Raw genomic sequence first — 15,101 nt, forward strand, 5'->3', positions numbered from 1 at the left:
CTGCCCAGGATTTGGTGAACTTCTGCCCTCCTGGGGGAAGTTAGGAGGGAAGTTCCCTGTGTCAGGTGCTTGGCTGGATCCCCCCCCTTGGGCTGGAGGAGTCCACACATAACCCAGAATGGGTCTGTTTCCCTTGTAGCGGGGATTTACATAGTCAAGGGAGCGGGGGACCCCATTTGTGGGACTAGCTCCTCGACTCCCTGTCTGTGACTGGCCCGAGGGCCTTCTGGGCTGTGAATTATTTGGCGCAGGCAGGTTTTTAGGCCCCCCATCTCCAAACCTAAAACGGGGGCAACCTTTACCTCCGCCACCTTGGCAGCAGCAGGGGTGCTGTTGGTTTTGGGGTTTTTCTGCGCATTACTGTTATTTTCTATGGGCTTCTGCACCTCATAGATCCCGGTAGCCTGTTCAATGACCCAGTCTAGTGACCTCTTCTCGTGAAAATCTCTCACTAGCTGGGTCATGATGTATTTGGGCAAGGCATGGAAAAAGGTATTGACAAATTCTCTGCTGTCCGTGTGCACCCTTCTGGTGGTCTGCGCAAAGGCACGCTTCAATTCTTGCACGAATTCTTGTGGGTCCTGATCGTCCCCACATTGCAAATTGTAGGCTGCCTTGCGAGCCTCTTGAGGATTTCTATGAACAGAAAAATGTTTCAAGATGGCCGCCCTATATGCAGACCATCTTGAATGGTTTTGGTCCTCCAGCCCTGCAAAGAAACTGGAGTATTCTGGGGAGAATGTCCATTTGACAATCTGGATGCAGCTACTGCTGTCCTTCAAATGGAAAGTCTCCATCATTTGCTCATAGAGCTCCAAGTGTTCCCAAACAGAATACTTGGCGTTCTTATGATAAGGCGTGATGACACTCCTTATTGCCTTTATTTGTTTCAATGGGTCCTTAAGCAAGGCCCTTTTTGCCTTATTGGCCTTTTTGGTTCAGGTAGCCCTGGTCCATTCATCCTCTGACCCCGAAGCACTGCTCCCAGAGGTGCCCATCTGATCTTCCAGGTTTTCCCGGATTCTGCGAGCCTGGGAATGGCTGGCAGAATGTGGGGACCTGGTCTCCTGTGTCCTGTGTCCTGTAACGCTCAGAGGAGTCTTCAGATTCCTCCTTGCTGCCAGGATTTGATGGGTACCTCCCCCACTGACCTAACTGGGCAGAGGTTTTTAGGATGTCCTTAGGGGGCCTAATTTCCTGGGGTTCCCCACTAAATTGCACTGTACTTAGGTGCCCATACCCGGATGCCCGCCCATCCATTCCTGGGTGGTACTAGCCTATGAGCCCCATCCTTTTGGCTGGATAGTAATCTGCCATCCCTGTGGCCCTGTGCTCATGTGCGCCAGGGGACATGGGGGTGGCAGAGTCCAGGGACTGGGAGAGTTGAAGGCCTCTGGTACTAGGGCTCCTGAGGTTATGCTCAGGAGTTTCCCTTTCCCAGCGAACCTCATCTCTATCCGCCCCTGTTCCCTGTTGCAATGCAAGAGCCTGCACTTTCCATTCCTCAGTTAAGGCCTTACTAGACTCTATCAGTCTCTCCTGCATGGCTACCTGTTGCTGGAGCCTATCATTGTGCTGACAGAGAGCATCATTCTCTCTCTGTGCCTCCTGATTGGTCCTGGAGTACTGGGCCAGTCTCTGCTGCAGGAGGGTTACCTCATGAGCTGTGTCCCTATTGGCCTGCTCCTTTCTTGCCAGAGCATCCTCCACCCTCCTGGTGTGCTCTAGCAAGTCGTGATGCTCTTTTTGGCGGTCACCCAGCCCCTGGAGGGCCAGGTGATTTTCTTCATTTTTTTCTTTTAATTGGCAGACTTCCTGGCCTAAGGTGTCCCTCTCCTGACTAAGAGCCTGCATCTGTGCCGCCAGGTCGTCCCTCTGCCTTTGAAAGGAACAAGCTTTCTGGCACTCTTCCTGAAATTCTGTCTGGGTGTCCAGGTCTTTCAGAATCAGTTTATTGCTCTCTTCTTTTTCTCTATCCAATTGGCTTTGCAGGGTGGCTACCTGCTTCGTGCATGCCCTGTTGAAATCTATTTGTTGCTCCAGCTTTTTCTGGCTCTGCAGTAAGGAGTCCAAACTGTCTTGGTGCTTCTTCTGCAAAGCCAGAATTCTGGTATCCTGGTCAGCCTTTTCCTGTTGCAGGATATCCATATCCTCCTTCATTTTAATGATGTATTGTCTACTCCCGTTTTCTGACTCCTGGCTTCTGTGCAGCCTCTGCTCAGAAGAGTCCAGGTCAGATTAGGCCTTTTCTAACGCCATCTGTTGCCTATTTGCCAGATCTTGGCCTTCAGCACATTTGTCCTGCATGGCTCCCATATATGGATACAAATATGCCGCTATCCTAACAATCTTATTGTTTTCATCTTTGGCTTTAGGGGCCATATATAATTCACTCAGGGCCACATGTAATGGACCCTGATCTATCCATTTATCTGAGTCTGTTTCAGTGACCTGTTGCGCGATTGCCTGCAACCAGACCGTTTGGTCCTGATGAATCCACTCACCTCTCACAAATAGCTTATGTAAGAAGTGCTCTCTGGCTATTTTGATGTCTACCAGTGTCGTCATTCTGGAGATTTGAGTTCCTTCCTGACTTACCGAAGTTTGTATTTTATTTTGCAAAACAAACCTTCTCCTTAGAGCGTCCCTTTGAGGAGTGCTTTACAGCGTACCACCGAATGGTGATCTAACCGGATATGTGTATGCGGTCAGTTGGCACACTGTATTAAGCTGCACAAGTGGTAACTCTTATCCAGAATCCCCGGCTACGAGCCCCCACTTTGTAAGTAACTCCAATCAAGCAATCCCACTAAGTCAGTGCCTAGTCTGGGATGGCCAAGGCAAGCCCTTATTTATATATTTTTATGGCAAGTTATAATCTGGATGATGAACCCTTATATAACAACCCTCTCTTTGAATCCCCTGACCTCACTGAGCCAAGAAGTAGGTTTGTTTTGCAAATTAAAAGATTTATTTGAAAAATGAAACAATATATATATATCACACTTTTATGAATAAATTAATATTTGATAGCACACTTAGGAATATAATGTTGATCAACAATGGGTAATGTTACACATGCACTCAAGGGCGCATTGCTGTATTGATGTTGTGCAGCGCTAATTTTCTATTACTATATTGACTCCATGTTGCTGATTTGAGTCATATGTGGTGTGGCATGGTGTGCAATGTGCATGTGGATGGATGGGTCATGTTTGGCATCTTGGATTGTTTTCAATGTTGTGCAGCTTCAAATTGCATGTGGGTTCTTTTCCAGTAAATTGTGGCCTTCCTTGATGGACATTGGCGTACATCTGTATGTCCATTTGTTCTACGGACGACAGTCCACACCCAGTTGGAGTATGCACCCCCCCAATCAAACCCAGTTGGAGTATGCATCTCTCCACCCAATCACACCCAGTTGGAGTATGCATCTCTCCCCCCCAATTACACCCAGTTGAAGTATGCATCTCTCTCCCCCCCAATCACACCCAGTTGGAGTATGCATCTCTCCCCCCCAATCACACCCAGTTGGAGTATGCATCTCCCCCCAATCACACCCAGTTGGAGTATGCATCCCCCCCCCAAATCACACCCCACATCACACTGCCATGTGCTTGCCCTGCTACTCACCAAGTAGCCACAAACGTTGTCCGGCTTGTCGCTCCATGTAGCGTGGTATGGTTGAGTTGCCCAGGATCATTGAGTCATGGGTTTATCCTTGATATTGGGCACAACAATGTGTGATTATCTTGTTTGAGTCACATACCATTTGGACATTGATGGAGTGGAATTGCTTTCTATTTCGGTAGACTACTTCATTGTGATGTGGGACAACCAATTCCACATGGGTACAGTCGATGGCCCCAATGCAACTTGGGATGCCTGCCAGTGAATAGAAGCCAACTTTGGTGTTTGCGATCTCCTCTCTCTTAGAATCCCCCTTGACCCCACTGAGCCAAGAAGTAGGCTTGTTTTGCAAATTTAAAAGGTTTATTTGAAAATTAAACAATATATATATATATCACACTTTTATAATAAATTAATGTTTGATAGCACACTTGTGAAGATGATAGTGATCAACAATGGATAATGTTACAGTGGTACACTCTTTTTAATAGCTTAGGAGTTGATATGGAGAGGATAAAGTAGCTGAGAATGCTTTTATGGCTTCAAGGACAATGCAAGGATGAATGAAAATGCAGTACAGAAAATAAACTTGATATGATTTTAGCAAAAGATAATATAATCACTTTTTCTCTGGTAATTCACCCCCCCCCCATGCCATGTAAGAAATGGAAGGAGAGCACACAGTCTTCAAGAATCCCAACAAAATGCAATACGAAATGCAGTTCCCCCCTAGCAAGCTTAGAGAAAAACAGGTATGATTTTAAAACACAGGCACAAAATGCTTCGAATGTGATGACAATGAAGTGAGAAATGTGCTAAAAAGGCTTTTTATTCTCTCTAGAGGTTCAGGGTGGTTGATATCTAGTTTATATTAGTTCAGGCTCACTTTAGCAATGCTCTATGAGTAACTAGCATTTTAAAACGAATTTTAGCAAAGGTAAGCAAGGAGCTGCTGATTTTTACACGTGGCTGAAATTGTGCAAAATGTCAAATCGCGGCAAATTTAATCACGTGCGTCGAGCGTAATACGGAGGCACTATAAAGAGTAGGAAGTCGGTTCTAGGTTCGTTGGAAAGCCTAGAATCTTAGCTTTAAGATAAAAGTTTCGCTCCTAGCACCGGAGATACGGACGATTTTGTGAAGGTAGTTTTAGGATTTGAAATTTAAAAGTTCAAAATGACAGTTGACAGTTTTCAGCTTTAAAAAGGACAGAATGACACACACGACTCCTATGAGGTAGTTCTAAATAGGTTAAAATAGTTTTAATTAGATTATTTTAAACTAAGAGATCAGTCTGGCACAGTCCTAGAGTACTCACACTATCTTTTGGACAGGAATGACTTCGTCACCGATCGGGTCAGGATTGGCTGGACTTCTGCTAGCGGTTCTTCACAGTGGTCTGGTCTCTGGTTCTGCTCTCAGCACTGCACAGTTCTGGCCTCTCTGGATCTCTGGTCTCTCTGAATCTCTGGTCTCTCTGGATCTCTGGTCTCTGGAAGTTGATGGATTTGAAGTCTGGAGTCTCCCGGCAAAGCGTCCCGCAAGAAAGTGGAAAGTGAATCTCCACCTGTCCTGCACTGTCTGCTTTTATGTGTTTAGAAGTGGGTGTGTGCGTGGCATAACTGAGCCTGCCCCTCTCTACTTGTCATTGGCCCAATTCTCCCCTCTCCCATGATTGGGGGAAGGAAATGGATTGTCATCATGATGAGGTCTGTTTATGGGTCAGAGGATCCTCCCCTGGTCAATTTGCCCACAAATCTATATTTGATTCAAATACATATTTCCCAGATACACAAGTGGTTGACATTACATGTACATATTACAGATTAATTAAGACAGGTCTCTGTTCAAGACCCATGTTCCTGCGAGCTGGGATTCAGAAATGACAACATTTTGCGCATTTTTGGTCAGTTTACCAATATCGGACATTTACCAAAAATTACACAAATGTGCGCAAGGAGTATGGACATTAATTGATGAAGTGTCAGATTTATAACATGCAGACATTTCGAGTAAGACCCTATTTTCCGCTAGCAACCCCCCAGAATACACCACAGGGTCCTAACACCTCTTAAAACGTGCACAGAAAAATCACAAGAATAATGCTATTACTTATATAATTTTGACCAGTCCGCACTATGATTTATCTATCTTTTTAAAATGATGCCCTGGTCAAAAGGGAAAAGGGGTGTGGCTTCCCACAACACATGGTGGAATAACTGGTTTATCCACTTCCCCCAAGCTCAGCTTGCTAGCAGAGGCACTGCCCCTCCCAGTTTCTCCCAAGAGGAAGCCCTTTACGACCCCCCCCCCCAATTTAACATTTGCCTGAGTCCAGGACAGGACTTTGTTCAATTTCCTGCAGTCTGCAGGTACCCCTCCCTTAATTCAATCAGAGAGGTGTGATCTCCTTTTGGTAGGGGCAGCAGGATGCAGCCAGGCCTGGGAAGAGTTGTTGAGCCAGTTCAACTCCCATCGGGGGTAGTTGTCAGGCAGAATTCAATTTCTTTAAGTCAAGCTTCAGCTAAATGTCCTGTTTGTTCCCAGTTGAAATCAAACTTACAATTTTTACACATGCAGCTAGAATGCTGATTCTAAGTTCAAAACCATGACATTTAACAGTTGCAAACTAGGTGACACTCAAAAGTAGGTCACTCATTTAATTTAAACATTTTGATTTTAGTGGTTATAAATCCAATTTCAATTAAGCTGCTGACATCCACAGCTCAGCCAGTTTTGTTATAAACATTGTTTTGGGCTCTTCATCTTCCCAGATTTTGTATGCACACAACACTTCATTCTGCCAGATGTCTGCTGGTGTTCAGTAAGATTTTTGAATGTCCTGCAATGTTCGAAATAGGCACTTTGAGCTTGCATTCAGGAAAACAAAGGTGATTTTAAGGCTCTTTTGGTCTAACAACACTGTTATTTTTCCTTTGACACCACCTTTCACCCTGGCGCTTCCGGTCCATCATGCTGGCACTGGTGGGTGGCAGGTTATACAACCATTTTGGTGTGCGCACAACCGCACGGTTTTCCAGGTTCTGGGATGGAATGATGGGCGGCGACAGCTCATCCCCACATCCACCCAGTCTATTGATTTAGTTTTGTTCTGGGATAGAATGATGGGTGGCGACAGCTCATCCCCACATCTACCCCGTCTAATAATTCAACATGGGTCAAAACCCTTGAAAGTTTTTTTGTTCTCTGTGTAACAGGCACAGTTGTCCCAGCACGCCCCTTTCCGGGGACTCTGCTGTTGACTTCAGTAACCAAGAAATAAACACAGCCTTACATTTTCAGGCTGTGCTTATTTTAATTCTTATGTCCATTCACTGGAGGTAATGTGCACAGAGCTTCAGTTGAAATGCAGATACGCCTAAATGGTTTAGGAGGTGCTTCATGCTGTGGGATTTGTGCCCCCTTGAGAAGGTGCCAGCCCCGAACACCCCAGGGGAGCGAGCCCCATACTGTGAAGACCACTAGGCTTCTGTCCACTGCCACTGTGTTTGCTTGCTGCTGCCACTGAGTGTCACATTCATGAGTTAGTACTCATAGTTGACAATCTCTTGCTGTCAGAGCAGCCTACGCATCACATCAGAGTGACCCATTCTGCCTCAAAGTGGGAGGGCTTCAGCCCTTCCAAGCCCAAAACTGGCACCACCCATGGGTGTTGGAGAAGCTGAATTTGGTAATGGGAGTTAATATATTTATTTATTTAATTGGTTATTTATAACACGCTTAATACGCAGAGGTTTCTAAGCACGGACCCGGGGATCCAACCTGAGTTGCCCCATGTCGTCTTGTTTCCAAGACGAGCACGTTGCCCCTTAGCTATCCTCTCAAGACGTAATGTATCACTGAATGCTTCCCTATTCATTCTTGATGATGACAAACCAATGCAGGGTTTGAGTCATGCTGGTAAATCTTGGATGCGCGCTGGTAAAGAAAATGATCCTACGTGCCTGGAAATCACCACATTTCTTGTGCATAGAGGAGTGGATCAAGGATTTACTGACCCTTTCAGACTTCAAGAGGGTCATTTACGAGAATAGGGAGTAGGAGAAGTTTCAGGAGATCTGGGGTCCTTTTCTGGATCTATATGGACAACCCCGATGCAGACAAGTCCCATGTACTATACACCCCTCATGACATGCATGTCCTAAATGAAATGATTGTTAGTTTCAGATCTATGGCGGATGCAATGTACCCTTACTCATCAGTGCCTTTCTCCCCCCCCCCCCTTTTTCCCTTTCACTTCTTCAGAGAATAAATGGATTTCTGACGCTTGCTTTAGAGTTAGCTTTTGATGTAGGACACTAATTAGTGTATCTACTGTTTTGGTCATTGAGTTGTTATACTTGAGTATTGAGATTATGTACAATATTTTTTGTTGTTAAATTTCGATAAAAAAAGACTTATGGAAAAAAAACAATAGTCTGTCAAGTATTTACCTCGACTGGAACATATAGGAACTCGCTCACACGTGTATAGAAATGACTGCATGGAATGCCTCTTTTCAAGCTTTAGAAACAATATGCAGAGTATAGGGTTTGCAGAGTATAGGGTTTGCAGACTATAGTTTCTGCAGGTGTGTAACTGATAGGGTTAGAGGATTAAGAAATCCCAAGCCTGCCGGACTCCACTTCTTCTGTGTGTGTAATTAAGAGGCCCTGCAGATAAAGTGATATTTGGAGTTGGAGCCTCCATTTCTTACAGGTGTATGAAGTCATCGAGCTCAATACCTTTAGAAAGGAACATGGAATGGCTGCAAACATTAATTCATAATTGTAATTCTGGTGATGTGATATGATCCCGCCTTGCACTCAAGCATTGAGGTACCGAACATCACCACTAATGTAGTGCAGGGATTCTTGAGTTAGAGCAGGAGATATACAGAGATAAACATGTTTTTATTTACCAGCTATTGAATGACAGCAATTTATGAATCTTTATATACGTAGCCGGTAGAATAAGAGGAAGTCAGTGATTATTTAATATCTTAATAACAGGCAGTCTTTACTTATCTACATTGATTCATTTACCAAATACTAAATAGCCAAACTTCATGCACCATTATTCATTGTATCACTGAGTCAGCAGAGGTCTTTCTAGGCTCAAGAAATCAGGGTCGAGTTATGCATCAGGTGTTTCCTTCTTGGAGGTTCCATCTAGTGGGTGGTATTCCTCAGGACGTGTGGGGGTCATGGAAGGAGCAGGAGTGACTGGAACGCTTCCCCTACCGCTAGAAAGAGAACGCAACAAAGACACGTTATCCCACTACAGAGGGTGACAATAGCAAACACAGGCAGAGTCAAGTGGCTGAAACTAATGCCACATTCAGTGTCTTCTGCCCAATGACAGACACCCACAGCCCACCATCTGTTGTAACTAAGCCCCCTAGTTTTCACCCATCCACACTCTGTTCCCCCACACATACACCCTCCGTCCTCTAGCTCACGATCTGTCATTCCCAACAACCAACCTTCTGTTGTGTACCGCCCCCCAGTTATTCTCCTGGTTGAGCAGGTAAACATCCTCCATAGCAGTGGAGGATGGCCACAGGGATGATGATGAGAGAGTGCTATGTGAAGTGGGTCTGTGGAAGAACCCGAAGGTGTTCCCTCGAGTCACTGAGGTAAAAGGGAGTCTTCAAGGAGAGGTTGACCCCTGTGGAAGGCAGGCGTGTGTATCCGGCAAAGAGGGTGAAAGGCTTTGAGATGACCAATCACACCGCTTTGGAGGGGGGCTGAACAGGATGCACCTGGGTTATTGGATAGGAGCTGTGAATGCAATACAAGCAGCAATGTTCATATAAGTGTGAAAAGATGTGTCCTTAATGAAGACTCTGTGAGAGCATGATTAGGGTAAGTGCTTTACTCAAGTCCGGATGATGAGAATACAAGCTGCAGGTAAGTTCTCACTTAAGTTCTTAGAAAGACCTAGAAGACATCCACTGGCTCCCACTCTCACAGGCAATCAGCTCTCAACTGACATTCAGAAAACACACAGGGGTACTCACACATGAACTTTCCACACATTCGACCCGGGCGGTACGGGATTACCGGTACCGGTAAGGGCACCGGTACCGGTAATCCCTTACCGCCCTATTACGAGTTCATTTTGCGGGTCCTCCCTTAACGCCTTTTGGTAGACAAAGGTCCAGAGGTGCTTAGGAAAAAAAGGGTGTTAGAGCACGCAGAGGAAGATGCTGTGTGGTTCGATAGCAAAATCTTCCTCATAGAGAAGGGAAGGGAATGAGGCCAGTGATAAACGTGAGGGAACTCAACAAGTGGGTGATGTGCCACAATTCCAGAATGGAAGGGGTGCACCTGCAGTGAGATAGGCATCAGAGAGGAGATTGGATGGCAAGACTGGATCTAGAGGATGAACACGTGACAGCACCAATGTGTGTGCGAGACAGAGACTTCTAAAGGTTCAAGCGGGTAGGATAGATGCAGCACTTCACGTGCCTCCCGCATGGGCGCACAGGGGCTGTGTGGGGTTTCACGAAGATCATGCGGCTCACAGTGATATGGTCGGGGTCGAGAGGTGCCAGACTACTTTATCGGGATGACCGTTTGTTCATGGTGGAAAGTAGGGAGTTGGTTCTGAGAACGTGTTAAAGGAGATGAACATCCAACAACGCAGCGGAATCCCATGATGGAGGCAAATGCGCAGTTAGTGTTGCAAGAGGACGGCTCAGTGGTGGGTGGGAGAGGATTGGAGTAGCATTCGGAAACAGCTGATATGAGAAGCCAAATGAATAGGTCAGTTTGCCAAGTTATAAGGTGTGTGAAGAGTAAAATAAAATGAAAGGGGCAAAAACAGGCCATTGTGGACCCCCATTGGGAGAGAGGCGGCCACACCCAGCCTATCGAGATGATCAGATGGCCAGCATTGTGGTAGAAGCCTCTGGGCTTAATTCAACAACCAGCCCTAGTTTTTACCATCTTCCCGGACTAGCCTGTAAGCACACATGTGACCCCAAACCCAGAGGAAGGGGTCTAGTGCGTTAAGAAGTAGAAGAGTGGAGACTATGGAACCTAGAGCAAGAATGAAGTATGGGGGCACTTAAAACCCCACACTCTGAGTGACTGACAACTGATGGTAAGTCCAAGAAAGGGATACCAGATTCAAAATATCGAAACACGGAGACTTTCTTGTTAACACATTTCGGTATTGACATTTGATTGTGGGGTGAATGTAAAGGCCCTTTCACATGAATAGCAAGATTTTAAACACTGAAACAAAAACGGCCTGGCCTTTGTTGTTGTTTTTCAAGTAAAATCAACGAGCTATGTGGAAAGTGGCCTACCTCCCATTACAAATGGATAAGCATTATTTTAGTTTACAAAAGAATGCGGAATCAAAGATCCCTGCCACATGGAAAACAGGATTTTTACACATTGAAAAAGAAAAATGGCCTGCACAGGTTTGTGCAAATAAAAATGGCATTAAAAAGTAAACGTGAAAAAAATATCACTGATCACAGAAAAATGTCAGGAAAATAAAACATGATGTGCGGGTTGAACAAAACCAATGTATATTATGTTTCACCTACAAAACTCCAGGGACATTTGAAGAACCACTTTGTCTTTTGGTAAATGTCAGCCAAAGCTAGACCCAATTGCTAGCTGTGGGCAAAACTTCCCAAGGAAAACTCCCACTCTCAGCCTGGATGCCACACCTCCCATCTAATGACCGAACGCAATAAAATGTCCTGCTACAGGTGTCGAAAATCAGTGTTCTCCGGACCTGCCGCTCTGAAAGCACCGACTTCAAGAAAAAGTCAACCTTGGCTGGAACACGACTAATATGTGTGAAAATAGGGGCACCCACTTCAAAGAGCAATCTTCCAACACAAAGGAGACTGATAAAGGCACAGGCTGACCCAGTGAAAACAAATGGCTGGATGGCAGGAGTCAGTGTGATTTGACTCACATGAAGATTCACAATTAATTTAAAAGGACTATTATCATTTACCCTTTTTTCTGAGCCTTCATAAGGCAGATGGATTTAATCTGTTTACCATTTTTTAATGTCATTTCAAGGCGATTTTGGGGATACAAAATTCATCTTCCTGTGACTGTGGGAACGGTGATGGCCAATTAAACTAGGTTTCTGGCTGATCTGAACATGTTCCAAATGTGAGAGTTGGTGAGCGGGTGGAAAATGAAATTAGGGATATGCTTAAAAAAGTACATATTCATAACTGTTGTGCTTTTTATGGAAGGTGCCACATGGCCGTGCTACATGATACGCAACTGGTGTTTGGCTTATCCATGATTAGCTCAAACAGAAAATATGTTTACTATGGGAGTTGCTAGTAAAATTCTGAAGTTTTGATATATAACTAGTTTTTGCCAAAGAGTTGAAAGGAGAACAAAGGGGTGATTACAAATGGGAATTGCCATATGTTGTTCCAGACTGTCACGATCCCTTCCACGCACACACCTATACATCATGTGGTCCCCAAGGCGCTCCCCCGCCCCCGTCTCACTCATCCCTTTCTCCCTCCCCTCTCCGGGACTCACGTGGATACTCACACGCCTTGAGCGCGCACCCGCGCCTGGTCCGTAACAGGACTGCTGTCAGGCTACGGCCGTTTCTTCACTGGCAGTTACCTTGGCGCCTAGGATTGCGAAGGACTAGCATTGAGCTTCCGCGTCGCGGGACTGTAAGGTCACGTGACGCTCTTGCCCGATCACGTGACTCAGCCGCGCATCACGTGATCAGAAGCGCGAGTACTTAAACACGGAAACCCAGGTACTCGTTGCTTCACAGCTGTGCTCTGCATCCTGTTTGGCGTTACGTACCTTTGGATCAGTGACTACTCACGGAATCGACTTGGCCTGCTCTACTGGACTCTTCTTGGATCTACCCTTTGGATTTGTTTGCATAGTGATATTCGGCTCTCGACCACGGACTGTTATTGGATTGCCTCCCGGATCTCCTTCTTGCACCTTGGCTCTTTGGACTTCTTGTCTCATAGCTCCACAGTTCCTGCTAACAGGCGAACAAGCTGAGGACTACTCCTCTTGGGGTACTTCAGTCCACGTGGGTCCCGGACCTCTCCACTAGATTCACCACCTCTTCCTTGACCCTTATTGGTAAGACCTTTCCGTTTTCCTAAACACTGTGGTTACTGTTTATTGCTTGGTACTTAATCCGCATTTTCTTGCAGCAGCGTGGGGTCCCAGAGGTTCGCGGTCCCGGACTTGAACATCTTCGCCTGTGGCCTCAACGGCTGCACAGAGAGTGGCTTTAGGTTCTCTCTGTGAGGCATTTGGGGACAGAGGCCTCTTCTGCCTACACGACACTCAAGTCACAACACAGACCTCTAAACCAATCCTAACTTGGAGGCTGGGTTTGTGAGGAGAGAGAAGGGTAAGTGTCCAATCCTATTGGCAGCGATTATTGCAGGGTAGTTCCGCAAGATTGTAAAATTGGTGGTGTCATCGCTGCTATATAAGGGGGTCTGCACTAGGACAGGGGAAAGAAAAAAAGAAAAAAGTAGACACACTGGGACAGACAGAGAGGAGAGACAGACTATCAGGAAGGCTGAAACTTACCATCTGACAGCTGTAAGGAGACACTAGATGAGATTGCTGAGAGCGCATCTGGGTTGAGCTGTCTATTCCTAGGAAGGCCTCAAAGCTGGCTGGGTCCTCTGGTGGAGAGGGGGAGGCCATCTTTGAGAGTGGAGTGACCAGGTCCCCGCCCTATCTTTCCAGAAGTGCCTGAGATGCAGCTGGCTTTCCTGAACCTTAAACAGAGGCTTGCTATGTAAGTAGATCTGAGTTCTGGGAAACCAAAAGGTGTAAGAGTCTGCTTGCCTTGAATCCTTTCACTTCGTAGTGGTTGGGGTACAAAACTGTGTAGATCCTTAGCCTATATAACAAAAAATATTAATTTAATTATTTCCCCATTTGGCAGAAGACTACAGGGGGAATTTTGTTAAAATTCGAAATTAACAAAGCTCACTTCCCAGTGTGCGCTGAAAACTATAGCCTATACTTTAATTGGGTAATCCTTGTTGTCTGCTGACCCCGACTTCTTAAGGAAGGTGGGTGTCTTTGTTCGTAAATCAGTCCAACCTTTTTATCCAGCCTCCCCAACACAGGCCTTTTAGTAAGGCGGGGTCTGAATTCCAAAATCCCCCAAATCATTCCAATTTTTCTGTCTGATTTCCCAACATAGACCAAAGCAAAGGGGGTCTGAAAAACAAACCACTAAATCACCCTGTGTTTATTTTAAAACATAAATGTGGACAAAATCCTCATTACCAACCTTGAAACTCTACTGCTAGCCTTTTAAGCCTTCAGGAAAATTTAAAACTATCAGTGTAATTATTTAGTGAATTGAAAATTACGGAAAGGGAAAAAATGTGATTGTGTTCTTTTTAATTTCACTTTTGTGATCTATTTACACCGAGAGAAGTTGATTGTGTTGTGCCACGGATAAAGTGGCGTTTTGACATTTTCGTGCATTTCTATTACTTTTAATTTAAATAAATACCAATATATTACCCACACACCAGCCTGGTTCTTGGCTCATTGTTAGCTCAGGGGAGAGGGATCCAAGGGGCATGATGTGTGTCTGAGATAGGGCTAAAAAGAAGAATCTGTTAAACAGTGTGTTGCATAACCACCTGAGTGGGGGGAAACTCCTTGTGTTTAGGGTGGCTTCTCAATAAACCGTTACATGATTACAGTCATGTTTTTAGAAAAAGATCTATAATTTGTCATGAATTAATGGTTTATAACTTTACGCCCTATTGGCCAGGGGTGTTTATATCGCCCCCACACCCACATTTTGAATACATTTGGAACAGCGGAGTGTGCCAGCACAGTGTGCTGCAGTGGATCTATGTGATCACTGCGACCGTCATAATTACGACATACAAAGCCGACTTAAAAAAAACCATTAAACCCCCTTTACACCACATATATATGGGGATAGACCCACGGATCACTCCCATATTAATATTATATCATTAAACCACACATATGTATATATGTGGTGTAGGGGGACCTAAAAAAAAAAAATCAGCATTTTTTTGCCCGTCGTAATTGTGAGGGCGACATTTTGGGCCATTACCTACTGCAGTCAGTGCAGTGCATGCACAGACGGGCGCACTGGCGCAAAGAAGTCATCTCTGAATGATGAACAACTGAAGGTAATTTGCACGTGAGTTGCGATCTGATGATTTGCCTTTGTCTTCGCTTGGAAGGTGGTGCCTGAAGTTCCGTGAAACCCGTCCTTATGTTCACGTAACACGTTACAGCTTCAAAACTGTCCCTTCGGTTTCACGACTCCAATGTTTGGCTACATACTTATAAACATCAGATATAGTAGCACTTGACGCTGCTGCCTTACCTGATTCAGAAGCACCCTAGCGGTACCCTCTCGGGTGGGCAGATCCACTGATACCAACCAGTGGCGGAGCAACCGTTTATTGCTAGCGC

At 45.3% G+C, this 15,101-nt stretch overlaps 1 protein-coding gene across 1 annotated transcript in view; it reads right to left on the bottom strand.

Annotated features, from left to right (window-relative positions):
• Positions 1-8,757: 8,757 nt before the first annotated feature.
• The window catches only part of LOC138498718 (prostate stem cell antigen-like), an 82,843-nt gene continuing 76,499 nt past the window's right edge, over positions 8,758-15,101 (bottom strand). Inside the window, exon 4 of the mRNA XM_069622360.1 lies at positions 8,758-8,875. The gene's annotated coding sequence lies outside the window, so the exon portion shown is untranslated. The remainder of the gene's footprint in view (positions 8,876-15,101) is intronic.

The sequence above is a fragment of the Ambystoma mexicanum genome, chromosome 5q (genome assembly GCF_040938575.1).
Source record: "Ambystoma mexicanum isolate Mex_15411 chromosome 5q, UKY_AmexF1_1, whole genome shotgun sequence".
Taxonomy (NCBI): Eukaryota; Metazoa; Chordata; class Amphibia; order Caudata; family Ambystomatidae; genus Ambystoma; species Ambystoma mexicanum.